The sequence below is a fragment of the Sus scrofa genome, chromosome 1, assembly GCF_054392235.1.
Source record: "Sus scrofa isolate SSC_HxYL_T2T_F1_AM1 chromosome 1, Sscrofa_HxYL_maternal_Yorkshire_Landrace_v2.0, whole genome shotgun sequence".
Lineage (NCBI taxonomy): Eukaryota > Metazoa > Chordata > Mammalia > Artiodactyla > Suidae > Sus > Sus scrofa.
Window position 1 is genome coordinate 81,200,903 of NC_139383.1, and position 27,851 is coordinate 81,228,753.

A 27,851-nucleotide genomic window follows, 5' to 3' on the forward strand; every position below is an offset into this window, starting at 1 on the left:
CCACCACTGAATTCCACTAAATGTCACTGAATAAAAGGAAACATTCTGTCCAACTATTTCGTGGATGTAAGAAAAATGATAAATGTTTCCACAGCTACAAGTGTGAAAGGAACAGAACATGCTGAGATGTAAAACAGAATAAAAGTGGACACAGTACATGGGGCACCTTAATTTTTTACCTCTAAAAGCAAATAAGTTCAAGTGCAAATGGCTAATAGGTAGCCAGGACACTATTCTCTTAATCAGCGAATTCAATAAAGTGTAGAGGAGGTAGACAAAGAGTGGAGAAAGACTGCACGTGCACACGTGCACATACACACACATACACACACACAAACACATACTATCATATTCATGCTTGCACCAATAAATATCTCCGAAAATAAGTACCAAATGATATCTTAACAGGAAGAGACCATCAAAAGGGAAGAATGAGAGCCTCACCCACTTTATCTTGATTGATGTTCTGAAGTCTCTAGAAGAATGAGGACAATTAACAAGTCTCATCCCCTTAGTACCAGCTGCCAGATATCCTCTGTACTTAAAGAACCTATTTTTTTTTCCCTTTCCAGGATCTCAACAAGTCAAAACTGGAGCACTGGCTCACTTTGGGATGGTTTGGTCCACAGGATGCTCTGTAGTAACTCATATACCCTCTTACAGCAGGCAGATAGCTAGATATCAGCAGAGAAAGGTGGGTCATGGGCCACATGGCTGGAAACCATGCATCTTATAAACAGTGGGTGTCCATGGGTAGACAAAGAAAAGCAGGAACCTCCACAGGAAACCACACATTTTGGGTGATAAGTGTCCTGGAGGCAAAGAAAGACAGACGGGGAAAGGTGGGAATCTCCAGCATCTGAATGGAAACTTTTGTTCATTATGCCCTTTTTACAATAAACTTAACCTTGCAGATAAGAAGTTCCCATCATACACTGATGCCACGACACTTCCCAGCAAGGCTAAATAAGAACAAAAATTCCTCCTCTCCTTAGGAAGGTGGAGCTGGGATGGAAATAAGGGAATATGGCCTCCAAACCCATCCTTCCCTAAATGAATATTCCATTCTGCCCCTTCCTGCATTTGTGTGCCCCTCATAAGCAGCTTGTCAAAGAAAGCCAGAGCAGCTGCTTACCTGTCTGCCTGCTCTCCCTCTGAGGGCTTACTGTGGCTTAAAGAAATCCCCACTTTACTATCTTGCTCTCCCTGCCTCATTTCTGAATTCTTTCTGTGATGGAACAAGAACCTTCCCTTCACTGGGAAGAGCTTCCGAAAAGAGACTAGATAAGGATGGACTGTAGATGTATGGACTGTATGGATGTGCTGCAGGCAAGCTTAGAGCAAGTAATAGTTTAACTCTATTTGCATTTCTCTGTAATATAACTAGTTCATACTATGAAGGAAAATATCCCTAAATGGAAAATTTGGTATTCAATAAGTATGGTGAAAAAAATAAAGAAAAAATAACTTTTTATATCTAAAAAGTCTTTATAAATTAATGAAAATTATTTTGAATGAGGTTTAAAATAAGGGCAGATCCATAATACTGAACTGCAATAACTCAAGCTACTCAGGGTTCATCTAAGATAAAGTACTTTAAAGCCTCACGACTGTTTGTGGTTGAGAGTAGGTTGATTAAAATATTGGTTGATTCATAGTTTGTTATATTAAACTTGCACATTATGATTTCAAGGGCAAACACTAATTGAACAGGTATAAATGTAACTTCTAAACTCATAGATGGAGAACAAATGAGAATAGTAAACAAACAGGTAAATTCAAAATACAAAAATAAAGTCAGGGAAGGAAAGAAAAAGAAACATGGAAACAGTGACATACCTTAAAGATACAATATAAGTGAAAAAAAGACTAATATATTAGGTAACATAACAAGTATAAATACACTAGGTTTACTAGTTAAAAGACAGAAACTGTCAATCTGTACATTTCATCCAGCTACAGTCTTTTTCAGGAATCATTCATGAAATACAAGGGCTTCAAGGGCGAAAGAGGAAAAAGAACAAAAAATATAATAGTCAAAAACTAATCAAAATAAGACTAAACTAGTTACATCAATATCAAATAAAAATGAACTTTAAGATAAAAGCAACACCAAGAATAGCGAGTGTTACTGCCTAATGATATAAGATTTAATTTACCAAGAAGATAAAACACATTTAAACTTATAACCACCTAAAGCCTCAGTCTATCTCATAAAACTGGTAGAAATATGGAGAGAAGTTTACAAATTCAACATCCTATGTTAGGTTTCAATATATCTCTTTCAATTTTTATAAATGAAGCAGGCCAAAAAGTTAAATATAGAGGAATTAAAAACACAGCTAATAACTTGATATTATTTTTGTATACCAGTACTTAGTGAACTCTCACTATGTATCAGGTAATGTTTCTGAGGTAATTAACATCCTCAGGAGTAGTGCCGAACCAATGATTGATATAAGAAACTCTGAGTTCCCATTGTGGTTCAGTGGGTGAAGAACCTGACTAATATCCATAAGGATGTGGGATTGACACCTGGCCTCACTCAGCAGGTTAAGGATCTGGCACTGTCACTGCCATGAACTGTGGTGTAGGCTGGCAGCTGCATCTCTGATTCAGACCTAACCTGGGAACGTTCATATGCTGCAGGTGCATCCCTAAAAAGACAAACCTAAATAAATAAATAAATAAATAAAATAAGAAACACTCCACTGCTTCTCTCAGTAAAGAGTTGGAAATTGTGCTGGAGAATCCTGTACTGCTGGATTTATCTTGCTATTGTACTTTCTCACAATTCCTGCTATTTATATTTCAATAAGCATTAAGTCTTGGTGTAGCTATTTCAATCACCACCACTCATAGGGTAGAAGGATGGGGATGGAATAATCAAATATAATTTGTAAATATGGCAGGCATTGCTAGTCCCTTTATCTCCTTTAACAACAAAACCCCTGAATTTTAGATGAGAACATAACCACTCAGAGTTGAAACTGAATTTCTTAATATACTCTGCAGCCTGATGTGGCTATGTGCTAAGTTCTGACAATCTGTTGCTTTAATTCTTTTCTTTCCACCTTGCTGGTAACCAGTATGTGGACATGATGGGAACTGGAGCATATACAACTATGGAATAAAAGACCACGTTTTACTAGATCAGCAAGACTGACGGAATCCTGCTGCCCACATGATCAAGTTGCTAGAGCAGAAATGAATCACATACCCAGTCTTTTATGTTAGAGAAAAAGAAAAAAAGAAAAAAGGGCTTTCACCATTATTAAGCCATGGTAATTTGGGTTTGCTCAGTTAGAGCAAATCAACTTGTACTGTTAAGTATTATAGCATCTTACAGACTACTGTGGATTTTTCATCTACCAAATATAGACAGAGTTTGGCTATACATTCAAAATTAACAAATACTAGAAGGAAAATTAATAATTCATTAAATTATGTCCAAGTTGAAATATATGGTATTGAAGCATTTATTGGTTTAATGAAACTGTGGTAATTTTGTTTAATTTTAAAATACACTGATAATATGCTTGAATGCCCTTCTACAAGTGAAAATTTCATATATCATATACTGGAATCAAGTGTAGATTATTTTGTTATCTTCAATAATAACAAAATAAAAATATAAAATGAATAAGCTGATGACTACTTTTCATACATAACTAAATATATTCTAATTAAAAATTTCTAAGTTTTCTCTCATTATATGTGAGTTTCGGATCATTCTGTTCCACACATAAATACCCACACAAAAATAACTCTGTGACTAATAATACTCTTTTACACTAAATACATTTTCTCATGACTTTATAGAAAATTTGATATTTGTGTGAGTGAAAACAGAAAGGGAATCTATCTGAAAATAATTGCATACATAGAATATAAACATCCCAATTGCTCACTATCATCCTATTTTAATGTACTTGCAAAGAACATTTTAAAAGTGATTCAGCTTCTATCTAGTCATTTTTACACTGGAATCACATTCTTTTACCTCTTTGTTTATATTTCAGTTTTTTGCTAACTTTATCAACATTAATTAGTTGAATTGCCCTACTTTTTGCTCTATGTATTCCTATGGAATATGTAGTGAAAGCTTATGATCAATTCATATTGGTATTTTTTAACCTGGCTAGATACCTGGTTTTTACATCAGTCTGTTGATCACAGCCAGGTTTCAGGAATAAATGTGTAGAGTCTGGGAATAAAGAGAAGTGCCACTGTTTGTCTTAGAATATGCGACTTTCAGAGCAATTGACAAAAACCAAAAGTTAAGGTCTGAGAAAATTTTTAAAAATCAATTATTCTATTTAGGAAGAACACATATAAGATATATAAGCTCAAAAAACCAAAAGTAGCAATACTGTATTGAAAATAAAGTTGACACATGAAAACAAACCTAATAATAAGGCGAGAGAAAAGACATATTGATGTATTTGATCAAAAAGGTTTAGTTTTTGTAATTCCCTGGTGGCCTACTGGTTAAGTTATGTTGGTGCTGTGGCTTGGGTCACTGCTGTGGTGGGGGTTTGATCTGCATGCCACAGGTGCGGCAAAAAAGGGGGGGTTCCTTTTTAATTTACAGAGCTGCTGAATTGGCATGTTATTACCTTATTTTAATAGGATTTAGTAATTATACTTTTTGTATTTGTATTGTCATTGTTAGACATCTGTATAGTTATAAGTTTAAAAATATGCGGGGCAATTAAACAAAATGTTGCTGTAAATAATAATTATCACATCCATATGGCTAAATTGCATGCATTAAACCTAGATGCAATCTGTCCAGTGAAAAGTGCACTAGCATGAATAAGCTGTTATTTTAAAGAGAAATAGTTGGTCATTCAAAAAAACCTCTTTTCAAAATAATTTTTGACAGTTCGATTTATTTCAGAATAGATAAGGGGCCTGGTATAAAATGCAAAAGGTGCAAAAAACTTATAAAAAACTTTATCCTTCCCTGTCAGAGCCATCTACTTTTCCTGGCTAGAGGCAACTACTGTTCTACTTTATATGTTCTTCAGATCTATATATATTCTTGTTTTCACAGTAATAGTAGTGTATCATACCCTGTCTCTGTGCCTTTTTATTTTTATTTTTATTTTTTTGAGAATATCTTGGGGCTATTTCTATATTAGCACTCATGGGACAACTGCATAGTATTTATAGTAAATGTAAATAATAAACATTATTTAACCAATTTCCATTATTTATAAGCCCTTATGTTGTTTTAAAAATTCTGCTACTACAAAAAAAAAAAACTGCAGTAAATATTCCCTATCATATGTCTTTTCTCACATCCTATCTGAAAATATAAACACCTAAAATTGGAATAGTTAAGAATTGTATACGTGTTTAACTTTAATAAACAATGTCATATTTATCTTGATTGGGCATTTATTTACCTTTCCACCAGAAATAGATGAGACTGCCTTTTTCTCATTACGACTCTCTCAAAATCAGTACAGTGTCTGACATTCTCATCTTCGCCAATATGGTAAATCAAAAACTGGGACCTCCGTATAGTTAATGTCCTTTTCTTTTTATGAATATTATTATTAATATGCTTAAGATTTATATATTCTTTTCTTTGTTATATACCTCCTTACCCAATCTTTCATTGGGTAATAGTACTTTATCTTCTTGATTTGTAAGAACTCTTTCTACATTAAGGAAATTCACTCCTTGTATTGGGTTACAAACAATTTGCCAATTAGTCATTTGTCTTTTGATTTTTGTTTGTGGTGTTTTTAAAAAATATTTACCAATTATAAAATTCTATGTAGCCCTACTTATGAATATACTTTTCTAGGAATACTTAGTTTTATGTCCTATATACCATTCTTTTTCAATTCTGAGATTATATTTAAAAATCCTATTTCTCTTCCTAGAATATTTTTAGCATCTAATTGTTAAAGTATTAGGAATTTACATCAGATCAGCAATGAGATAAGAACTGAAAAGGTTATTTAGGAATAGTTGTTCATATTTTTAGTTCTCTTTATAGGCATATGTGAGAACTGTATTTCCCTTTCTCTTTGAATTCAGATGTTGTCATATAACTTGCTTTGTCCAATGAAATATGAAAAGTATCAGGTGTCACTTCCCAGTAGAAGTTTTTTAAGAGTCATTGTGAAATTCAACATGATCTCTTTTTCTTCTGCCTAAATCATCTTTACTTTTCCATAGGTAGTGGCTGTGCTAACAGCTTGAGTCCTGGAGTGGGAGTAAGTATACCACAGAGCAGAGAACTCCAGCCAAACCATAGCGACTGTATCAGAAATCAGAAAGTCTTTTGTTCTTGTTAGGCACTGAGATTTGTGACTTGTTCATTACCACAGCATAACCTACTCTATCACTGAACACAGTAACTGGTATCTAAAAAAGAGAAGCTGTACCCCATCCTCACCCTTTCCCCCAAGTAAAACCACTTAAGGCACACGGCACTTGGTTTTATGGGTTTGGAGGTGTTCATCGTAGAAACTGAATCAGAAACTGGTCATGATGAACCATGTTGTGATTTATTGAAACACTCAGAAATACTGCTTGAGGTACTTTGGGAAGCAGATTATACATTTAATAAACTTTAGCCTCAAAAGAAGACATTGGTCAACTAAATGTTGACCTGTGCCTTGCTTATCAATGACCATATTTGGTAAGGTATTACAACAATGAACTGAGCTGAAAAAAATAAAAGTGACTAGTTTGCCAATATTAGTAAAAGAGAATGGAGTCTATCGACTCTGGGGCCTATAAGGTATAAACACCTCCTAAGACCTAAAAGTTAAAAATAAACACTATTTTCAGAAAATATGTTTGATTAAAATTTACCCTTATTACAGGAATTTGGCTGTCACATTTACTCTTAAAACTCTGAATGAAAGTATATCAAAGTATAGGTGTGGCAGGTAGTAAATCCGTTCATGGGAACAAGTGGCTTAAGAAAAGGAAATATAAGCTCACCCCTTCAAATCAGATAAGCCCCAAATATCCCTAGTTCAGCCAAAAGAGAAAGGCATGAGGTTGAAAAGAAAAAAATAAAATGTTTGGATATATCTGTTGGCATACAGAACTAACCAGCATCAAATAAATAAGAATCACAGTATGTTTTTAAGAATATTCTATTGCTAAAGAAACCTCAAGCCAATAGGGGGTAAAATCTGTGACTGTTAAAGATCCTAGATACCTAACCATCTAGCAGGCAGGCTGAGAACTTGGCTTTGTCTCCATGAGGGCTTATTTTCAGATGCCTACCACAGTTGCAACCTAGAAGACAGTGCAAAAGGAAGAAGCTCCCTGAGTGTGAAGCTGGGGATAGAGGAGGACAACAGAGAAGGGAACACCTTCCAGGGAGTGAAACTGGGACCCAGTTAATAGACCCCTCAAAATACCTTATTAAGAGTTTCAAAAATACCAGAATAACAGTGTCTGCTGCACGTCTTCAGGTTTTCCCTTGCCAAACCAAGAGTGTTTATTCTAGTTATTAGACCCCTGCTTTTTTTTCATACACTGAGTGCATGGAACAAACAGCTTGACTCTTTCATCTACTGAAGTGACGTATAAACTGAACTGTTGTGGCTCTGCGGGTTAAGAACCCAACATAGTGTCCCTGAGGATGTGGGTTGATCCCTGGTCTCGCTCAATGAGTTAAGGATCCGGTGTTGCTGTAAGCTGTGGCATAGGTTGCAGATCTGGTTCGGATCCGGTGTTACTGTGGCTGTGGCATAAGCCTTGGCTGCAGGTCAGATTCAACTCCTAGCCCAAGAACTTCCATATGCCTATGCTGCAGGTGTGGCTGTAAAAAGAAAAAAAAAAAGTGAAGTAAATGTATTAAGAGGTTATAAAAGTATTTTTATGTGCATCTATGTGTATAAATTCTTATATTCCATAAGTAGGAGGTCAACAAATAATGTCGAATATCAATATCAACATACATATTTTATTTAGAAAAATAACAGTAAGTTCAGAGAAAATCTTTTGAAATAGAGTTGAAATTGGTTTGCTCTTAAAGGGACGTTAGGATTAAGAAGATGAAGTAGGAAATAGCACTTTTGTTCTTATAAGCTTTATATTAAATTTCACCTTTAAACAATGTATATGTGTTATTCTGATAAAAATTCAAATTCAAGTTACAAAACTAAGGCTGAAATAATAACAACAATTTTCTTAAAGAGAGAAAGATATGGGAAATTGAGATTGACTATGCAGTTTAAGGGATATTTTATTGACCATGTTTACAGGCAAAGTGGAAAGTCCTACCAGAGAAAGTAAATCACCAAGAAGGGATAAATTATGAAATAAGTATACAGATTAATCAAGTTAAAAAGCCTCAGAATCAGGAGTTTCCGTTGTGGCACAGTGGAAATGAATCTGACTAGGAACCATGAGGTTACGGGTTCGATCCCTGGCCTCACTCAGTGGGTTAAGGATCTGGTGTTGCCATGAGCTGTGGTGTAGGTCGCAGACGCGGCTCAGATCTGGCATTGCTGTGGCTGTGGCTGTGGCGTAGGCCAGCAGCAACAGCTCCAATTAGACCCCTAACCTGTGAACCTCCATATGCTGCGGATGTGGCCCTATAAAAGACAAAAGACAAAAAAAAAATAAAAATAAAAAAGCCTCAGAATCTACATAGTGATGCTCTAAGGGGAAAATAGGAAACAAAAACACAATAACTTACTAATTTATTAATCATTTGTATGTCTGTCACATAAGAATTATATGCATATATTACCTTTTGCTTTACTTTATACCAAGAACAAGGATCTATTTTTTGCTTTAAAACAACTGGGACAGATTGGAGTTATGAAATAAAAAGTGAAATTTGAAATTCTAAGATTTTTGAAATGTAAATTCAACTTCAGTAATAAGACAGTTGACATTTTGGTTGACGTGTTTAAGGAGAGAACTATTTATTACTTTCTATTTTCTATTAATCCTATGAAATTAGTCACTACCTCTAATTCTTTAATGGTTTCTATGTGAAGGTAAATATGGTGCTGGTTGTCCATTAAAACGTGGAACTTTTTAGATAGTATTCTGTCTACAATTCTCTTTTCAAGACAATAATTTATTAAATAGACACATGCAGCCCTGATTAATGGCCATTAATACCTTAGCTTAGAGTTTAATGAACAAGAAAAAATATTCTTTATGTTTCTGCTTGCCTTTTTGTTCCTCATAATAATTACTGATTTTGGATGCTACTATGGTGCTAAGAATAAAAAGTTAAATAAGCACATTATTATATCAGATCCTACCTACTAATTTAGACGTAACCATAAAACCTAACCATTTATAAATAATGACAATTTAAAAAACACATATAAATATATGTATAAATATATTTTATTTATAGTTACTAATACAGAAATGTAGATATAATATTTTTCTCAATACTGTACTAATTTTCTCTCTCCTCAGCATACTTACTTACATAAAGCTGAATTTTTATTTCTCTCTTATTTCCATAAGATAACTCTTGCCCTTTCATGGAATAGCAAATGAACTGGCTACAAGTGTGATATGCAGAAGTAAAGACAAAAACATGTGTAACAGCCCTGGTAAAACTGACTCAGCCAGTGCGCTGACATATTTGAGGAACAACAAAAGAGGAATGTAATCAAATGAGTTAGTTATCTAGATACAACCTTTAAAAGTCAACTTGAGTTCATGACTGAAAAAAAAAAGTAGATGTAACAATTCTTTATGTATTTCCCATGTAGGACATGAGGAATTGCCTTAGAGTTGACAATATGCAATGAGCATAATGTAGGCAAAATGACTGACTTTTGTAATATACTAGCCAACTCTGTTTCCCTGAGTAAGCAAAACCATTAGGAAAGAGAAGATTGTGCAATGACATTAATATTCCAACATAATATTCTCTACATGCTTCCTTTCTCTCACATACATACAGGGCGGGATTTCAACTCAGCTTATTTTAAGTGTTCTCTGACTGTGAAATACTTTTAGTTTCTTTTCAAGACAAAAGAAAAGGAATATGAAATCAAATTTTAGGAAAAAAGACTCCATTGCATTACTACTCATCACGGTCAGCATTTGACCTCCCAACTATTACTGATACAGATGACGGCTATAAAAATCCCAAAGACTAATAGATGCCCTGTGAGGGGAAATTTATAATTTGGTGGGTTTTTTTTTGTCTTTTTGTTGTTGTTGTTGTTGTTGTTGTTGCTATTTCTTGGGCCGCTCAAGCGGCATATGGAGGTTCCCAGGCTAGGGGTTGAATTGGAGCTGTAGCCGCCGGCCTACGCCAGAGCCACAGCAACGCGGGATCCGAGCTGCGTCTGCAACCTACACCACAGCTCACGGCAACGCCGGATCGTTAACCCACTGAGCAAGGGCAGGGACCGAACCCACAACCTCATGGTTCCTAGTCGGATTCGTTAACCACTGCGCCACGACGGGAACTCTGGAAATTTATAATTTGAATGTCCACTCTACTCATTAGGCTTGATAACTGTTCAGACATTTCCTCTGGGATCTGGTATCTGACCTTTATTGGAACCCTCATGGGTGAATCAGAGACCACTTCTCATATGGACAAAACATGTAGAGCCACGCAAGACACTGGGAATGGAAGTTGTTATCCCAGGATTAAAGATGAGAAGCAGGCCTAGAACAACTACGTGATTTTACCAGGGTTACTCTGTAAACTATTGTCACCAGACTGAAAAATTTTAAAGCAACCTGTTGAATCTGTGATAATCATCTGCTATTAGACTTTATGTAGATTCAAAGTGGTAGTTCTCAACCCAGCAGCACAAGGGAATCATATATAGCACAGTGAGGCCCTGGCCCCACCCTAGGCCAGTCAGAATCTCTGGGGATGAAGCCGTGGGGGCTATTTATTTTTCAGCTCCCCAGATAAGTCCTATGCACAGCCAGGTTGAGAAAACTGATTCAGCAAAATGCTTAATTCACAAGATATTTTCAATAATACATAATAAGACAAGCCAAGATATTACAATCTTACAGATTAGGTAAAGGTTTTCATTTTAATTAAGTTTATATTTTCACATTTAATAGTAGGCATATTTTATCAATAATAAAATAACATCTATATAAAATTTGCCTTCATGAAGCAGGAAAAAGACTGAATTGTTCAAAGCTTCATTCTAGCCTACCTATATTAGTCAGGATTGAATAGCTTTTGTTAAAGGAACAAATAATCCAATATTTCAATGGCTTAAAGCAACACAGTTGATTTCATGCTATGTGTTTATTGTTGGCAAGGAATCTTTTGTTCATTGAGTCACTCAGTGATGGGTGGACAGAAAAACCACTGAGACAAGCTTCTGCGATCACAGAGGCTGAGAGAAGAGGGTGGCTGCATAGTGGCTTTGCATAGTTATATCCAGAAAGTGAAACTCATAGGAGTTCTCACATTTTCTTGGTCTAAGCAAGTTACATGGTTGTAGCTGGTTTCAAGCATATGAAAGACTGAAGTCCTATCATGTATTCAGAAGAAAGCTGGCATTTAGGAACAGTCCTGATCTCTAGCACATTACTCTAACTAGTCCCACATCCTGTGGGGGAACTACCAGCAATGCAGAGCACAGTCAGCAGAGAAAATTGCATTTCACACATATCTGCTAAACACCTAATATACACCAGGCACTGAGGATAAAAAGGTATGGAAGCTGAGAGGATAGCAAACAGAAGGGATGGTATGTGCAGAAGCTCTTGGGGGATTTTTTTTTTCTTTTTTTACTTTTTAGGGCTGTGCCAGCAGCATATGGAGGGGTTCCCAGGCTAGGGGTCCAATCAGAGCTACAGCTGCCGGCCTACACCACAGCCACAACAAAACAGGATCCAAGCCACAATGTGCAACTTACAGTATAGCTCATGGCAACACTGGATACTTAGCCCACTGAGCGAGGCCAAGGATCAAACCCATATCCTCATGGATGTAGTTGGGTTTGTTAATGCTGAGCCACAATGGGAACTCCTTGGGGGATGTATTTTGAAGAAGAGCTTTACACTACAGATGGAGAAGTAGTCAGGGGCCCAGGGCTTTGTAAGTTCTTTTAGTGATGTGTATTTCATTGTTATCATAGCTATCATATATTGACACATAGCAGGTACCAGAGATTTCCCTAAGTAATTCATGTGTTTTAAGGTATTTAAATTCTTACAATGATCCAATGAGGGATGTGCTATTGTTATTTTTTTAAATTATTTTATTATTTCCTCAATACATTTTTTTCCTACTGTGCAGCATGGTGACCCAGTTACACATACATGTACACATTCTTTTTTCTCACATTATCATGCTCCATCTTAAGTGACTAGACATAGTTCCCAGTGCTGCACAGCAGGATCTCATTGCTAACCCACTCCAAAAGTGATAGTCTGCATCTATTAACTCCCAGCTCCCAATCCATCTCACTGCCTCCCCTCCCTCTTGGCAACCACAAGTCTATTCTCTAAGTCCATGATTTTCTTTTCTATGGAAAGGTTCATTTCTGCTGTATATTAGATTCCAGATATATGTGATATCATATGGTATTTGTCTTTCTCTTTCTGACTTACTTCACTCTGTACTGAGAGTCTCTAGTTCCATCCATGTTGCTGCAAATGGCATTATTTCATTTTTTATGGCTGAGTAGTATTCCATTGTATATCTATACACCACATCTTCCTAATCCAATCATCTGTCAATGGACATTTGGGTTGATTCCATGTCTTGGCTATTGTGAATAGTGCTGCAATGAACATGGGGGTGCATGAGTTTTTTTAAGGAAAGTTTTGTCCAGATATACACCCAAGGCTGGATCATATGGTAGTTCTATGTATAGATTTCTAAGGTACCTACATACTGTTCTTCATAGTGGTTGTACCAGCTTACATTCCCACCAACAGTTCAGGAGGGTTCCCTTTTCTTCACACCCCCTCTTCAGCATTTGTTATTTGTGTACTTATTAATGATGTGGCCATTCTGACTGGTGTGAGGTAATATCTCGTGGTAGTTTTGATTTCTATTTCTCTAATAATTGGGGCTATTGAGCATTTTTTCATGTGCTTGTTGGCCATCTGTATATCTTCTTTGGAGAAATGTCTATTCAGGTCTTTTGCCCATTTTTCAGTTGCATTGTTGGCTTTTTTGCTGTTGAGTTGTGTAAGTTGTCTGTATATTTTAGAGATTAAGCCCTTGTCAGTTGCATCATTTGAAACTATTTTCTCCCTTTCTGTAAGTTGTCTTTTTGTTTTCTTTTTGGTTTCCTTTGCTGTGCAAAAGCCTGTCAGTTTGATTAGGTCCCATTGGTTTATTTTCGCTCTTATTTCTGTTGCTTTGGGAGACTGACCTGAGAAAATATTCATAAGGTTGATGTCAGAAAATGTTTTGCCTATGTTCTCTTCCAGGAGTTTGATGGTGTCTTGCCTTATAATTAAGTCTTTAAGCCATTTTGAGTTTTGTTTTCATGCATGGTGTGAGGGTGTGTTCTAGTTTCATTGATTTGCCTGCAGCTGCCCAGGTTTCCCAGCAATGCTTGCTGAATAGACTTTCTTTTTCCCACTTTATGTTCTTGCCTCCTTTGTCAAAGAGTAATTGACCATAGGTGTCAGGGTTTATTTCTGGGTTCTCTATTCTGTTCCATTGGTCTTCCTGTCTGTTTTGGTACCAGTACCACACTGTCTTGATGACTGTGGTTTTGTAATATTGCCTGAAGTCTGGGAGAGTTATGCCTCCTGCTTGGTTTTTGTTCCTCTTTTATTTATTCATTTTTTTTTTAGGTAGTAAGACTGAGGCATTGAGAGAGAATGTAACTTCTCGAGGTAGTGACTTCATAAATGGCAAAAATAGGATTGAACCTAGACTGTCTGGATCCTGAGTCCCAAGGTTTAACCATACATTGTATGGTTAAGAATGGTTGGATTTTCAATCTGGAAGTGGCCTAAAAGTTAGCCAGTTCAAGATTTTCATGTCACAGATAATACTACTAGGGAATAGATAAGCTGGAACTAGACCCAAAGTCAACTGACAACTACTTGGGGTTTTTCCATTTCACATTTGGTCCCTTTATTGGTGAAGTGTTCTTACTTTTCGAAGCTATTAGGAAATGATTTCCTTCCTGTAATTTATCTAGAATTCATGTCAGTTTCTATGCACATCTTTCAAGGCCACCAGGTGTGCCCCATACAGGGGAGGCTGGCTGATTGTGCAAGTTGAGGCAGAATACAATCGGTGTTCTGCTTGCTAAGTCTGTGACCCTGGTTGTTAAAGCCAGTGGAAAGGAAGCCACTTTATATTTTTAACAAAGCAGGCTTTCTCGGCCTCAGTGCTACTGATGTTTCAAGCCAGACTGTACTCTGTGGTGGACAGCTATTCCTCACATTAGAGGCATCCCTACTCTCTATTTAGTAACTGTTGGTAACATCTCCCCACGCCCAGTTTGGACAAGTACAACATTACCAGACATTGCCAAATGTCCTTGAGGTTTTGGGGGGAGTAGGGAGTGAGGCAAATTGCCCTGGGTTGAAAACCTCTGCTAATAGATCCATGATCTGCTCACTAAGCTGTATGCCCCTAGGCCTCTTTCTCTCTCTCTCTGCAGAGCTGGTACTTTTTTCTGAATATAAAATTTCTGTAAGAGTTGGCAGAGAAATTATCTCTTTTAAAATTTCTGTTGGCTGTGTCACAACCCAACCTGGAGCAGTAGCACTAACTTTTATTTCTTGAAACAAAAAGTAGGCATCTGGAAATTAAATTCAAAGAGAACCCTCCCTTGATCTTAATAAACAACATCATTCTTAATAAACATTAGAAGACTTACAGGATGAAATCTCTGAAAAATATTAGCAAGAATGTTCTTTATAGCTGTGATTGCAATATTGAAGTACTGAAAAAACAACCTAAATTACCATCAATAAGGAAGTGGTTAGGTAAAATGTGGTGCAATCTCACTATGTAAAAGGGTGTATCTGTTTAAAAAAAAAAACATAGATATTTCTGACATAATGTATTTGATAGAATGTGAATTGGAAAAGGCAGGTTATAGAACAAGATACATAATTTGATCCCATTTATGTTTAAAATGTACATTATGTGTGTGCTCATGGAAATGTAGAAGAAAACATCTGTGAAGGGAAGTGAGATTGGAAGAGTATGAAATGGTGTGTTTTGGTTTTGACACATCACACTGCTCAGCTTTTGTATTTAAAGTAATAGAACAACAAAACTTCACTGAACATATTAAAGAGAATCTATGTGTACTGGAGCTCCTACTGTGGCTTAGCAGTAATGAACCTGACTAGTATCCATGAGGATGCGGGTTCCATCGCTGGCCAGTTCAGTGGTTTAAGGATCTGGCATTGCCGTGAGCTGCGGTATAGGTCACAGACATAGCTTGGAGCCCCTGCTGCTGTGGCTGTGGCCAGTAGCTGCAGCTCCCACTCGACCCCTAGCCTGAGAACTTCTATATGCCATGGGTGCAGCCCTAAAAAGACCAAAAAAAAAAAAAAAAAAAAGGAAAGAAAGAAAAGAAAAGAAAGAATCCATGTATGTGTGCTAGAAGGCAAATGGTTCTACAGGGTAATTTAGAAAGGCCTTATTTAGCTTCATGAAATAATAATTATTCTGAAGTTTAATAAAACATAAGCTTTAACTTTTCCATCCTATGAAGCAAATGGACATTCAATCATTGTAACTAACCAAAGGATATTTTCAAGAGTTATAGTTTTCAAAGATGGTTTACTGCAGAGTGGCACTTTAGGTTACTTTTGCTAACAAAAAAGGATTTTTCTTACTAAAATTATTGAGGATGTGGATATTTTTATTGTATTTTATTTAAACTCCAGGTAATTTTTAAAATACTATTTTGACAGATCTAAAAGGTCAGTTTCTAAATGAAGGTACAATAGAACTGACTGGCATATTGTAACAGCATATACAATCTTCAATGCGAGATGAGGATTCAAATAGAGCTTAAAAATATCAAAAACGCATATTAAACAGATATATATATTTTATTTTCAAGCATTTTAGAAAATGGAAATAAATAACTGTTCAAGTACAATGCTTTTTTAAAATTTTAAAATTATAGTTATTATTTATTTTTAAGTGGATTATTACTTCCTAGGAGCCAGACACTGATTAACTGTAAAAATTTTCTTCTCATTCTGTCATCAAGTATTATTTTCACAGAATTTAAAAAAATATGATAATTAGCACCATAATATATGGACAAATGAGTATTTTTAAAATAATAAAGTAGCTTCAATCATAAAGCTCATTCAAGGTTAAATTTTTTAAAGCGGGGGAAAGCTTTTTTTGTATGTTATATTTAATCTAGAACAAAAAGAGCTAATCATTTTCTATTCTAATGTGTTTACATTGTATGGACACAAATGATTTTATTCATCTGAGCTTTCTGTGTACTTGATAGAGAGTTGAGTCATGTGACTTCTCCCTATTCATGGAGGAGTGTGGAAATTTGTCTCTGAAACTGTGTTGTGTTCTCTACCTTCTTTTCTCTCTTTTTGGCTCCATCTGTTAGCTTTATTAGCCTTGAAAGTGCAATACAACTATGGTTATGTGTATGTTTGTCTTCCTGGATAACTCAAGCATACAATTGGGAAAACAAAGTTCACACATTCTGCTTCTACTTCAATTAACAACTATATTATAAACTGACAGATAGCTAATGAAAAATAAGGGGTTATGAAAACATAATAGCTCAACTGAATGGGTTGCAATTAAAAGCTTATCAATGCCCACTTTCATCATTCCGTGGTGCTCTGAAACCTCTAGAATGTAATTAATATTTCATACAATTCACAGCTTCTAAATGAATTTTTGCACTACATCAATGGGCAAAAATTAATTAACCATCATCAACAGACTGCATTGGAATGTCTTGTTTACACAGAGATTATTGTCCAACTCAACTTTAGAAAAATAATTACCTGCTACACACTAGGGAGAACTTTACATTGTTACAGAGACCTCCACATGAATGACTTTTTGAGTGAATTATTGTTAAACAAACTGCTGGAGAGTTGAAAACCCTTGTCCTACATGTAATAGCAATTAAGAGAGTTAATGGATATTCTTCTTAGCATACTGGAGAGGAATACAGTATGCATGGTTCTGCCACTGCAACCAAGAAGGTACTGAAGTTTCACTGTAAGAGCTCAGCAAGTGTTATCATTCTGTTTGCTAAATAACATTTCTTCTCTAAAGAGAATCAAAGAACTGTTATTACTATTTATTGCCATTAAGCCTCTTAATTACTTAATATCATATAATCTAATTATTTTTTAAAAGAGTATAGGAGTTCCTGCCATGGCTAGTTGGTTAACAAATCCGACTAGGAACCATGAGGTTGTGTGTTCGATCCCTGGCCTTGCTCAGTGGGTTAAGGATCTGGCATTGCCATGAGCTGCGGTGTAGGTGGCAGACATGGCTCGGCTCCTGTGTTGCTGTGGCTGTGGTGTAGACCGGCGGCTACAGCTCCGATTAGACCGCTAGCCTGGGAACCTCCATATACCGTGGGTACAGCCCTAGAAAATACAAAAATAAATAAATAAATAAATAAATAAATAAATAATTTTAAAAAAAGAGTATCGCCTCCTTAAAATGGAATTGTTTTTACAGTAGGCAAATGTAACCTAGTTCAAATTTACAGACTGTCCAAATTTTATCAACTATTTTCCCAAGTATGTATCAAAGCACCAAGTTAAAACCTGGAGTATGGCAGGGTGTAGAGAGATACAGACAGACAGATGATACATAACAAGAATGCTAAGTAGACGACAGAGCCTTTCCACTTTCTTCAAGACTGCATCCTAGACCTAAAAGCAAAATGAAAGATGCAACAACATGAAAAATCACAGGTTTCTAATTGTATGATCAGATTATTTGCTGTATCTGGAGAAATAAAATTTAATGAGTGCTGTTTTGATGACATACACATGAAAAAGAACACACTATATTGTACTTAATCCTTCAATACTATTAATATTTTAATCTGGTTCTTAAACATTTGGTAACTGAATCTTTCTGTCTGAATTTATGAACTTAATCTCCTATGGCTAATATCTCCAGTAGGATATTAAAAGCAAATGAAAGGTAATACCTGTATTTTCCTAAACATTGATATTTGAAGTAGTTGGATATAAATCTGATTCCCCTGTTACTCTGAAGTATTCCATTCCAAGAATTTACAAAATCTCAAAACTGTATTAACTCCTTTTTGAACATTATTATAGGATCCTCTAAGACCTTACCTTTGAACTTCTAAGATACTGTGTTCCACGTGTATCTCACAAATGACTCTCAAAGTTGGAATCAGAGTCAGTAAAGTTTGTCCCTTGAGCTTTGGCATATGTGGAAGTACCTGTAGAGCATTCATAATACTATTTGGGCTCTGTCTAGATTGCTCTGTGCCAGAAGTTTTAGAAAATAATTCTGACCTTGACTCCAACCAATCAGCGGCAACTAACTTATATGACAGTATAATTATAGGCATCCATGAGTATTGGTTATTTCAATTACAATACCATTGAAAATACGCCAAGGCTGACTTGTTTGATAAAAACACATAGAGAAAAATATTGGAAAACTTCTGTCTCCAAACGGGAAGACAGTTTCACTCACTTAACGTCTACTTAGCTTTTTGCTTTGCATCAAATCCTCACATCTAATTTATAATTTTGTCAGAGATCACAGAATCAAATATGAAAACCAAGTGAAACTGTAGCTAGCACTTGTCTTGATCTACAAGGCTTGTAAACCTGTCATTGGAGATTAATTTAAATTCATCTGAATCACTGTGTTTTTGAAAAAACGATTTTAACCAGGAGCCCTCTTGTCTTTAAGATGCTGGTAAATAGATTTCTAAAATACATAGCTATCACTTTTAATGGTAAATAAATCAAATCCATAAGCTTCTTTCAACCTTCTTCTCTGTCTCTTTCTCTTTTACTGTCTCCTTCCTCTCTCAATATAGGACATTTAGTGATAATGAATAAAAGTACAGCTAAATCTATGCTTTTGCATATATCTAACATACATTAAAATCTTGTTCCCCTTTCTTAATCACCCTAGAAAAGTCCTCATTCAGCCAACAATCTAGAGGTTTAAACTATTCCGTCATCACCAAAAGCTGAGTCTTGGGTTTCTGTTTTGTTTTTTGCTGCACCCACAGCACACAGAAGTTCCTGGGCCAAGGATGGACCCCACAGCAGAGCAGTGACCAGAGACAAAGAAGAAACAACTCCAGATCCTTGACCAATAGGCCACCAGGGGACTCCCAACAGCTGAGTGTTTACTCAGTATTTACTATGTGCTAAATATTTTTAAGCTCTCCTGATTACATGCAAGAAGGTTATTAAAGTTTTATGTAGGGAATAACAACCTAGATAGGCAGACTGTATAAGTATACTTGAGTCATTAGCACATAATATGACCCTGTCTTAAAGTAATTAAGAAATTATTTTTAAATTTTTATAAGTTCCTTTCAGCCACTATAGAAACCTTCTGTTTTCTAAAAAAGGTAGTTCTCCTCATCTTACGTTAAATGTATCCCTTTTTATTTTATGTCATTTGGTATCAACAGAAGCAGCCTCTTGGGTACTGGCTGGGATGGGGGAAAGCACAGTCTTTGAGCTCTGATTATAACTGTAAGTCTCAAGGCTGACTTATCTCCTTTCTTAGGTAACACAACCATATGCCTGCGAGTCCTATTGTCTTTTCTTCGGCTCTTGATAGCAGTTCTATATTTTTTATATCTCTGAGAAGTTTTCCTTTGTGGTACTCATATTTTTTATTGCTTGAGTTCTTATTCCTTGACACAGAGGTTTTCAGACTTTAGTGTACAGACACATCTCTGAGGAGTCTGTTCAAAATAGTGATTGATAGTCTCTACCCACAAAGATTCCACTGTGACTTGGAAGGAACAGAAATCTGCATTTTAAACAAGCATTTCTGGTGACTCTTACATAGATGCCTTTCAGATCATGCTTTGAGACATAATGCTTTAGAAATGTTGATACTGAATTTTTAACATATTTCTAATTAGAGGAGCCATTGCTGACTGCTTTTCCATCCAGGCCCTTAGCATGTCCCACTTCAAATCCTATTGCCTGTTTGTGTAACTACACACATTCATACCACCAGAAATGAAACTTAAATTGCACTCAGATTGAAAAGCCCAAGAATGCTCAGTATTCACAACCTGAAAGAGGTTGTCAGGGCCAAGCCCATAGGTATGGATTCAATGGGAGGTGGCAGGAGACAATGCAGACATTCAGACAGAGCCCACTGGAGCAGGGGTGAATGCAGCAGTTCTCATGCCAGTGGTCAGTACCCATCACATCAAACACATTGCTCAGAGTGATATTCTGCACTTTATACTACTTTCTTTTTCTTCCTATTATAGAATTGTTTATTGTTAATCTGTACCCACCAACTCCTCCCAAATAGAGTAAGCGTCAAAGAAGCCTTCATTTTCTTATTCACTGCTATATCCTCTAAAGCTTAGAAATGCACATAGCATATAATATTTGAAAAGTGTTGAGTGGATTAATAAGTAGTAAGAATTTTGAATGCTGACCAAAATGACAGACTTTTAGTGTTACAGTGGACGTTATAATCACTTACTACAACTTATCATTCAAAAGTTGAATCATCTCTCACCAATGTCTTTTCCTTTTGTCATTTCTCCAAGGACATGAACTCATTACTTGCTAATGAAACCTATTTCATGTTTGGAATTTCTAACTGCTAGATAGATTGTTCTAGTTAGTAGAACTCTTATCTCCTTGTACATGGTACACTGTGGTCCTAGTTCTGCCTCCAGATCAGCACTCACATACATGGCAAGTCTTCTCTACAGCATCTGTTCACATCTCAGAAGCTGGCTATTATTAGCTTTTATTAGTTCTATTACTAGCTATTATTAGTTCTATCATCCCTCACCCTCAAAACTAAACCTCAACTATTTGAATCATTCTTTATAAAATGCAGTTAACATTTTGAAATCTACCTGTGTAACTGACTTCTAGAACTTCTCATTTTTTGATATTTATCTAAAATCCAGGCAACCAGAATTTGAATCAGGGGTGCAGGTATGCTCTGAGAAATACTCTTTTTTTTTTAATTGTTTATTTATTTACTTATTTGTCTTTTCGCCATTTCTAGGGCCGCTCCCGCAGCATATGGAGGTTCCCAGGCTAGGGGTCGAATCGGAGCTGTAGCCTCGGGTCTACGCCAGAGCCACACCAACGCGGGATCCGAGCCGCATCTGTGATCTACACCACAGCTCACAGCAATGCCAGATCGTTAACCCACTGAGCAAGGGCAGGGACCGAACCCGCAACCTCATGGTTCCTAGTCTGATTCGCTAACCACTGCGCTACGACGGGAACTCCAAGAGAAATACTCTTGAGTAGAACAGGATTCTCACTACCCACTTCAAACATCCTGCTTATATTAATACAGCTTACAACTGCATTAGTTTTATTTGCTTAATTTTTCCCCATCAAAGTTATAAAATAGAATAATATTGAGCTAATTGTTAATTAAAATGAAAATTGTTTACTTCTTGTGGACTATAACTGTTTCTAAGCATTTGAGAGATATTATATATAGATGTATTAAAATATGTAAACCTTTGTTTGCAAGAGCAGTCAAAAATTTTTTAAGAAACACAATTTAAAAAAATATTACCTAAAGGCTATTTGATCTATTCATTTTTTCAGGTAGTCCAAAGACTATGCCAGAATAATTCTGACCATCGGTAAACTGCATTTGTGAATTTCTTATCTTGACCTGAATTTTAGTACAATGCCATTGTCTGGTATAAGGAATTCTACATATAACCCGTGGACACATTTTTGAGACATTACTGAGGATATCATTTTTTACATTGCACAGCCCTTTCTTTTAGCTGCATCTTGAATTTGAGAAAGGAATGCTTGATACTTAGAATAGTTATTCTGCTTATTAATTATCTTCACTTTGCCTTATAATTGATTTCTGTCATTGTAGAACATAATATAGTTCCATTTTCCCATTGGCTGCTAGCAAATTTATAATCAGATTTATAGCCTTATTTTAACGAATGAAGGGAATTTCATCACATGCATTTGTAATTTGGTCTAATTCCTGGTTTCATTTCCTGTCCTTATCTTTTTTCTCCAATTCTCTCCTATTATTAGAGCAAACTGCCTCTGGAATCCTGTGTCTCATCACCTCAGCCCACCTCTGATAACTGCTGCAGCTTTAGTAGACATTTTCTAGGAAATTTAGAATCTCCTGGTGCCACACATCTTTCTTCTTATGCCCTGAGGTCTTTCTGAGGACTAGAGACAGATTTGAAGGTAGACATGACTGACCTAAATCAAAGTGAATTTCATCGTTTTGATGTGAGGGCTCAGATGAAGATGCTCCCTCTTCTCTGCTGGATACAAACCATGGAAGATTAGAGCTCCTGGCAGTTCTCTTTGATCTCAAAGTGAGTCAGGATTAGTCTGAAGCCAATAGTACAAAAGAATAATAGAATGATGCAAAAAAAAAAAAAATGGCCTTTGTGACATTCCTGACACTAGATTTATCCTCATATAAAGCTATATTTATCTCCAATTTCATATTTTCTATTTAGCTTAATCCAGATAGAATTAGAGTTTCTGATCTTTTTACCAAAAGGTACCTTGATTGTCCCCTTTAAAACTAGATTTTTTTTTTTTTTTCATTTTAGGGCCTCACCTGTGGAATATGGAGGTTCCTAGGCTAGGAGTCAAATCAGAGCTGTAGCTTCTGGCCTATACCACAGCCACAGTAATGCGGGATCTGAGCCACATCTGTGACCTACACCACAGCTCAGGGCAACACCAGATCCTTAACCCACTGAGCGAGGCAAGGTATCAAACCCACATCCTCATGGGTACTAGTCAGGATCGTTAACTGCTGAGCCACGAAGGGAACTCCTAAAACTAGATATTTTCATTGTCACAATGGAGATAGAACTGAGCAAATATGATAAATTTATGATAATTCTGTAAAGGTAATAAACACAATGAATGTAACAGTATTTAGCGCAGAGTGATTCCTCAATAAATATTACATATATTTTTTAGTACACAACAGTCCCATTCCTTGGAACACCACAGAAGATTCAAGATTTTCAAACTGACCTCTGTTCAGATCTCTTTTCAGAATTGCTGACATACATATTTAACTGTCTATTTTAGATTCCTCCTTAGGAAAACAAACAAGACCCAATAAGATCTTAAGTTTAGATAGTTCAGAACTGTTCATTTAATTACACTGCTCACTAACCTTCCTCCACCCTTCTAATTATTCATCTCACTAAACAGCAATAACATCCACCTACATGACAATGACAAAACTTTTACTGTTTCCTTCATTTACTTCTTTATTCAGGTCCAAACTTTGGCAAGTTCTCATGTTTCTTAAGACAATATCTACCTCTATATTCACATTTTTTTATCTTTTTAGCTGCTTTTCTGGTCTACAAGTTACTGTAAGTTTTTGCCCAGACTATGGTAATAGTTACCTACCTATCTAGTCTTTTCAAGCAGCCAAAGGAATCTCTTAAGAATATGACCTCATGCTACTTACCAGCTTAAAAAGCTACCAGTAGTTTCCCGCAACTGATGTAGAATTCAGACAGAGGCAGAGATTGCCTTGAGTTGTCTGTGAGCCAAGAATCACCAAACACTGCCAGGAACTAATGACCAATATTTGATAATATTTCCTTCAGCTTAACTAAACTTTGCACAGGGCCTGACTATAGGCCCCAACCTCTCTTTCCCTAGAACATTTACTTTAGAAAACTAGCAACAAACTATTGCATTTGGAGTGGATAAGCAATGAGATCCTGCTGTATAGCACAGGGAACTATTTCTAGTCACTTGTCATGAACATGATGGAGGATAATGTGAGAAAAAGAATGTTATATATGTATATATGTATGTGTGTGTGTGTGTGTGTGTGTGTGTGTATGTAAGACTGGGTCACTTTGCTATACAGCAGAAATTGACAGAACAATGTAAATCAACTATAATAGAAAAAATAAAAACAAAAAACAAAAAGAAAACTAGCAATTATAAATACTTTCTCTGTTCGAGATGTAAATCTTCTTCCAGCTTCTTGCCAGTTTTACAACCCAGGAATGTCCTTCTCAAGGCACCTGGGAGCCATCCCTTTGAAATATAATTATCAACAGAGATAACACCCCTACCTCTCAGTCTATGTGGCTGAGCAGGAACCTAACTTTGATGTGCCAATCAACAAACACAGGTGGCCTAATCACAGTAACCAACCTCTCCATCTAATGGTCTCCAGTATTGTTCCACCAGCTTATCCCAGGGCTTAAAATTCTCCTGCCTTTTGTCTCTGCAGAGATACATTCATTCTGTCTCCTCTATTGAAATAGTCTTGACTCCTATTGCAAATCCTGGAAAAAGTCTTTTTGCCTAAATAATTGTCCAGTGCAGCTGGTCTCTGACACCATCAAGGAGGAAGGAAAAATTCTGACCTAGAGACTTTGGAAAGAGTGTGGCCATGATGACACACTTGATTTCAGATTTCTAGCCACCACAATTGTGAGACTATAAATTTCTGTTGTTTTAGGCCACTCAATTTGTTATACTATCTTACAGCAGACATAGGGAAATAAATACAACATGGAATTATGTAGAACTTTTCTAGTGATAAACAGTTTTCCAAGTAGATTACACGAAGGCTTCACAGTATCTTATATTGATGAAGGAATTATTCTTGTTTTTATCACTGTCAAAAACAGATATACAACAGTTGAAATCTGAGAATTTATATTGCATAAACTGAATTCTTCTATTTGACATATTACTTAATTACAGACCAGCAATTCCAAGGGAACATTTGAAGACTTGACCCTTTTTAATTAAAGCATTAAAATGAGACTTAAATACTGATGTATTATATTGAGCTGTATTTACAAAATGATCTACTACATGGCTTATCCATAAGACAACTATATAGCTACGGTTTCTAAATTTTCTGTGATCATTCGGCAACCCCCCGAGAAACTGCCTGATATTACTTTATATTCACATCATCTTTCTAACACTTTTTAAAATGTTTCTTAAAGTTCATTGATGTCCGGGGATTTCCCATTGTGGCTCAGCAGTGATGAACCTGACTAGTATTCATGAGGATGTGGGTTCCATTCCTGGCCTTGCTCAGTGGGTTAAAGGATCCAGCATTGCCATGAGCTCTACTGTAAGTCATAGATACAGCTCGATGTAGGCCAGTGGCTATAGCTCAGACCTGGGAACTTCCATATGACGTGGGTGTGGCCATGAAAAAAGAAAAAAATGTTCATTGATGACCGAAGATAAATTTGAGTTATGTATTAAACCCCAAATTGAGGGGTATAAGGAATATTCCACTTTTACCATTTTTCTTTATCTAATGATAATTCATTTGGTAGTTCCCATTGGGTCTGTGCAAGGTCTGTGCACAATCTAAGTGACCATGGGAAAGTGGAAAATGGGTCTATGGTCTCCACTGGGAAAGAAGTCAATTGGACTCCAGTACATCACAGTTGATACTGACATCTTCATGTTTCAAGCTTACAGTGGTCCCTCAAATTCTAGTGTTTTTCTACATCTCTGCACAGATGGTAATACTGTTCTCTGCCTTCTCTTCTGCCATCTTCCCAAACCATTCCACCAAATACCACATCACTTCTAATAAGTTTACACCCACCAGCAACATATCAACCTCTTCCTATGATCTCAGAATCACTCCTTTCTCTTAAAATGTATCCTTACTTTCCCTCCTTTTCTGAAACATCTTAGTAATATGTTCCTTAGTTAGTCCACATTTTGGAAAGTAAGAGGCCAGAAAAGGAAGAGTCTGTACTCCAATTCTCATTTTGGCCTTGCTTTATGGAACACTTTCTTAAAATGTCCTGACCATCTTCCTAAAACGAGAGAAGGGACAAAAAATAAAGAAAAAAAAATCATAAATTAACATTCAATAATTATCCTACCTCAAAGTTTTAAGAGGAACAATAACATCCAAAGACAGAATGAGCTAAAGAGAACATAAGACAAGAGGCTGGGGAAGAGGGGGGGCAATGTTACAAAAAGAAAAGATGATCTTGTGCCAGAACCTCAAAACATTCTCTATATTCTCGGAGTATGTAGTGAATGTGTTCAAATGTTTCAGATGGATGGATGGCTTTAAAAGGCAAAAAAAACGATAGGAACCTGGATAGTTTAGAAACCAAGTATATCACACGTGAATACATATATTCATACAACACACAATATATATATGCATCCCATTAAATATTCATTTAAATATCTGTATAAGACGGGATAATTATACTTTAAGCAATTAATGGAAAAATGCTGTGTTCTGCTGGAAGTTATAGATTTAGCTGTTCTAACAAAAACTGGAGAAAACGCATCTTAATTTTTATTCCCTTATGTTTTCACTTAAACAGTGTTCTACTCTAATCTGGCTACCTTAAAAATACTGTAAATGGAATACACAAATCTTTTCTAACCAATAATAACACAGAGAGAAACAGTATACTGTTCCATCTATTCTTATTAAGACTGCAATATTATATATATACATATATATACACACACACACACACATATATATTTTTGTCTTTTGTCTTTTCTAGGGCTGCACCCATGGCATATGGAGATTCCCAAGCTAGGGGTCTAATTGGAGCTGTAGCCTCCACCCTACGTCACAGCCACAGCAATGCAGGATCTGCGCCGCATCTTGAGACCTACCACACCACAGCTTATGGCAATGCCGGATCCTTAACCCACTGAGTGAGGCCAGAGATCAAACTCACAACCTCATGGTTCCTAGTCGAATTCGTTAACCACTGAGCCATGACGGGAACTCCAAGATTGCAATATTATATTGACTAATTTTCTTGGATTTGATAAAGCATATAATCTAACTTTGCCAAGGTTTTATTATTATAATCACTATGATTAGAAGACTTGTGGAGGGTAGTAATTCTTGAGTACAGAATTTAGACTGTAGGAAATAAGCCTCATCAGGTCAAGGGATTTAAAACTCAGGGACTCTGTTGCTTTATAATGAGCAATGAGGCAAATTGACTTTATAGATAGAATATTAGATATGAAAGGAGTCAAGAGTCATATTTCTGACTGTTATTTTAAATACTATAATCGGTTAATCAATTGATAATTAGATAGTCACTGCCTTTATTTAAATGTTAATAATTCTTTACACTCTTTGGGGACTGAAATTTTGACACAAATACAGGCAAATGATAATTGCTACCAGAGTTTTCCACAATATGAACACATGAAAGAGTGTCACAAGTGTCTCCCCAATATCTCTCTCCTTTTAACTCTCTCCACTGGATGTAGATTTATTAAAACTATCCTCTAGAGCAGGGCTCAAAAGAAAGGGCCCTTCACTGGTTACAAAAATTAAAATTTTTTTCTTGAATAACTTGATTTATCTGAAAATGAGAAGCAGATTATGTTCTGGGTGGTCAGTGACTGGTCTCCACATGTGGATGGCTCTGAGTCTTCCTGATGATTGCTGTCTGGACCCCAAGGCAATGGTCACTGCTGCTGCACAGGAGGTGATGTGAGGTTGTAGATGAAAAGAGGGGAATCAAGTCAAAATACCAACATCTTGTAGGCGTCCGAGTTAAGCATAGAAGCGTCTTTGATTTATATAGGAACTTCACCTCTCAGTGGCATAGGGAGATAGGGTTAAGAGAAATCTCTGGGTTATAATATTTTGTCTCCATTTTTTTCCTGGGGTGTGTGAACTCACCCTCTCCTTCAACAGAGGC

General features: G+C 36.2%; 1 protein-coding gene across 3 annotated transcripts in view; it reads left to right on the forward strand.

The window, feature by feature from the left end:
• LOC146406165 (uncharacterized) overlaps positions 1 to 27,851 on the forward strand; it is an 888,277-nt gene that overhangs the window by 782,938 nt on the left and 77,488 nt on the right. Inside the window, exons 16-17 of one of the 3 annotated variants that reach the window (XM_084963663.1) lie at positions 573 to 694; positions 6,199 to 9,033. The exons of 1 other annotated variant lie outside the window; for it this stretch is intronic. The gene's annotated coding sequence lies outside the window, so the exon portion shown is untranslated. Of the gene's footprint in view, positions 1 to 572; positions 695 to 6,198; positions 9,034 to 22,194; positions 24,096 to 27,851 lie in introns of those variants that run through there. One more of the 3 variants, XM_084963627.1, reaches the window with a different exon arrangement.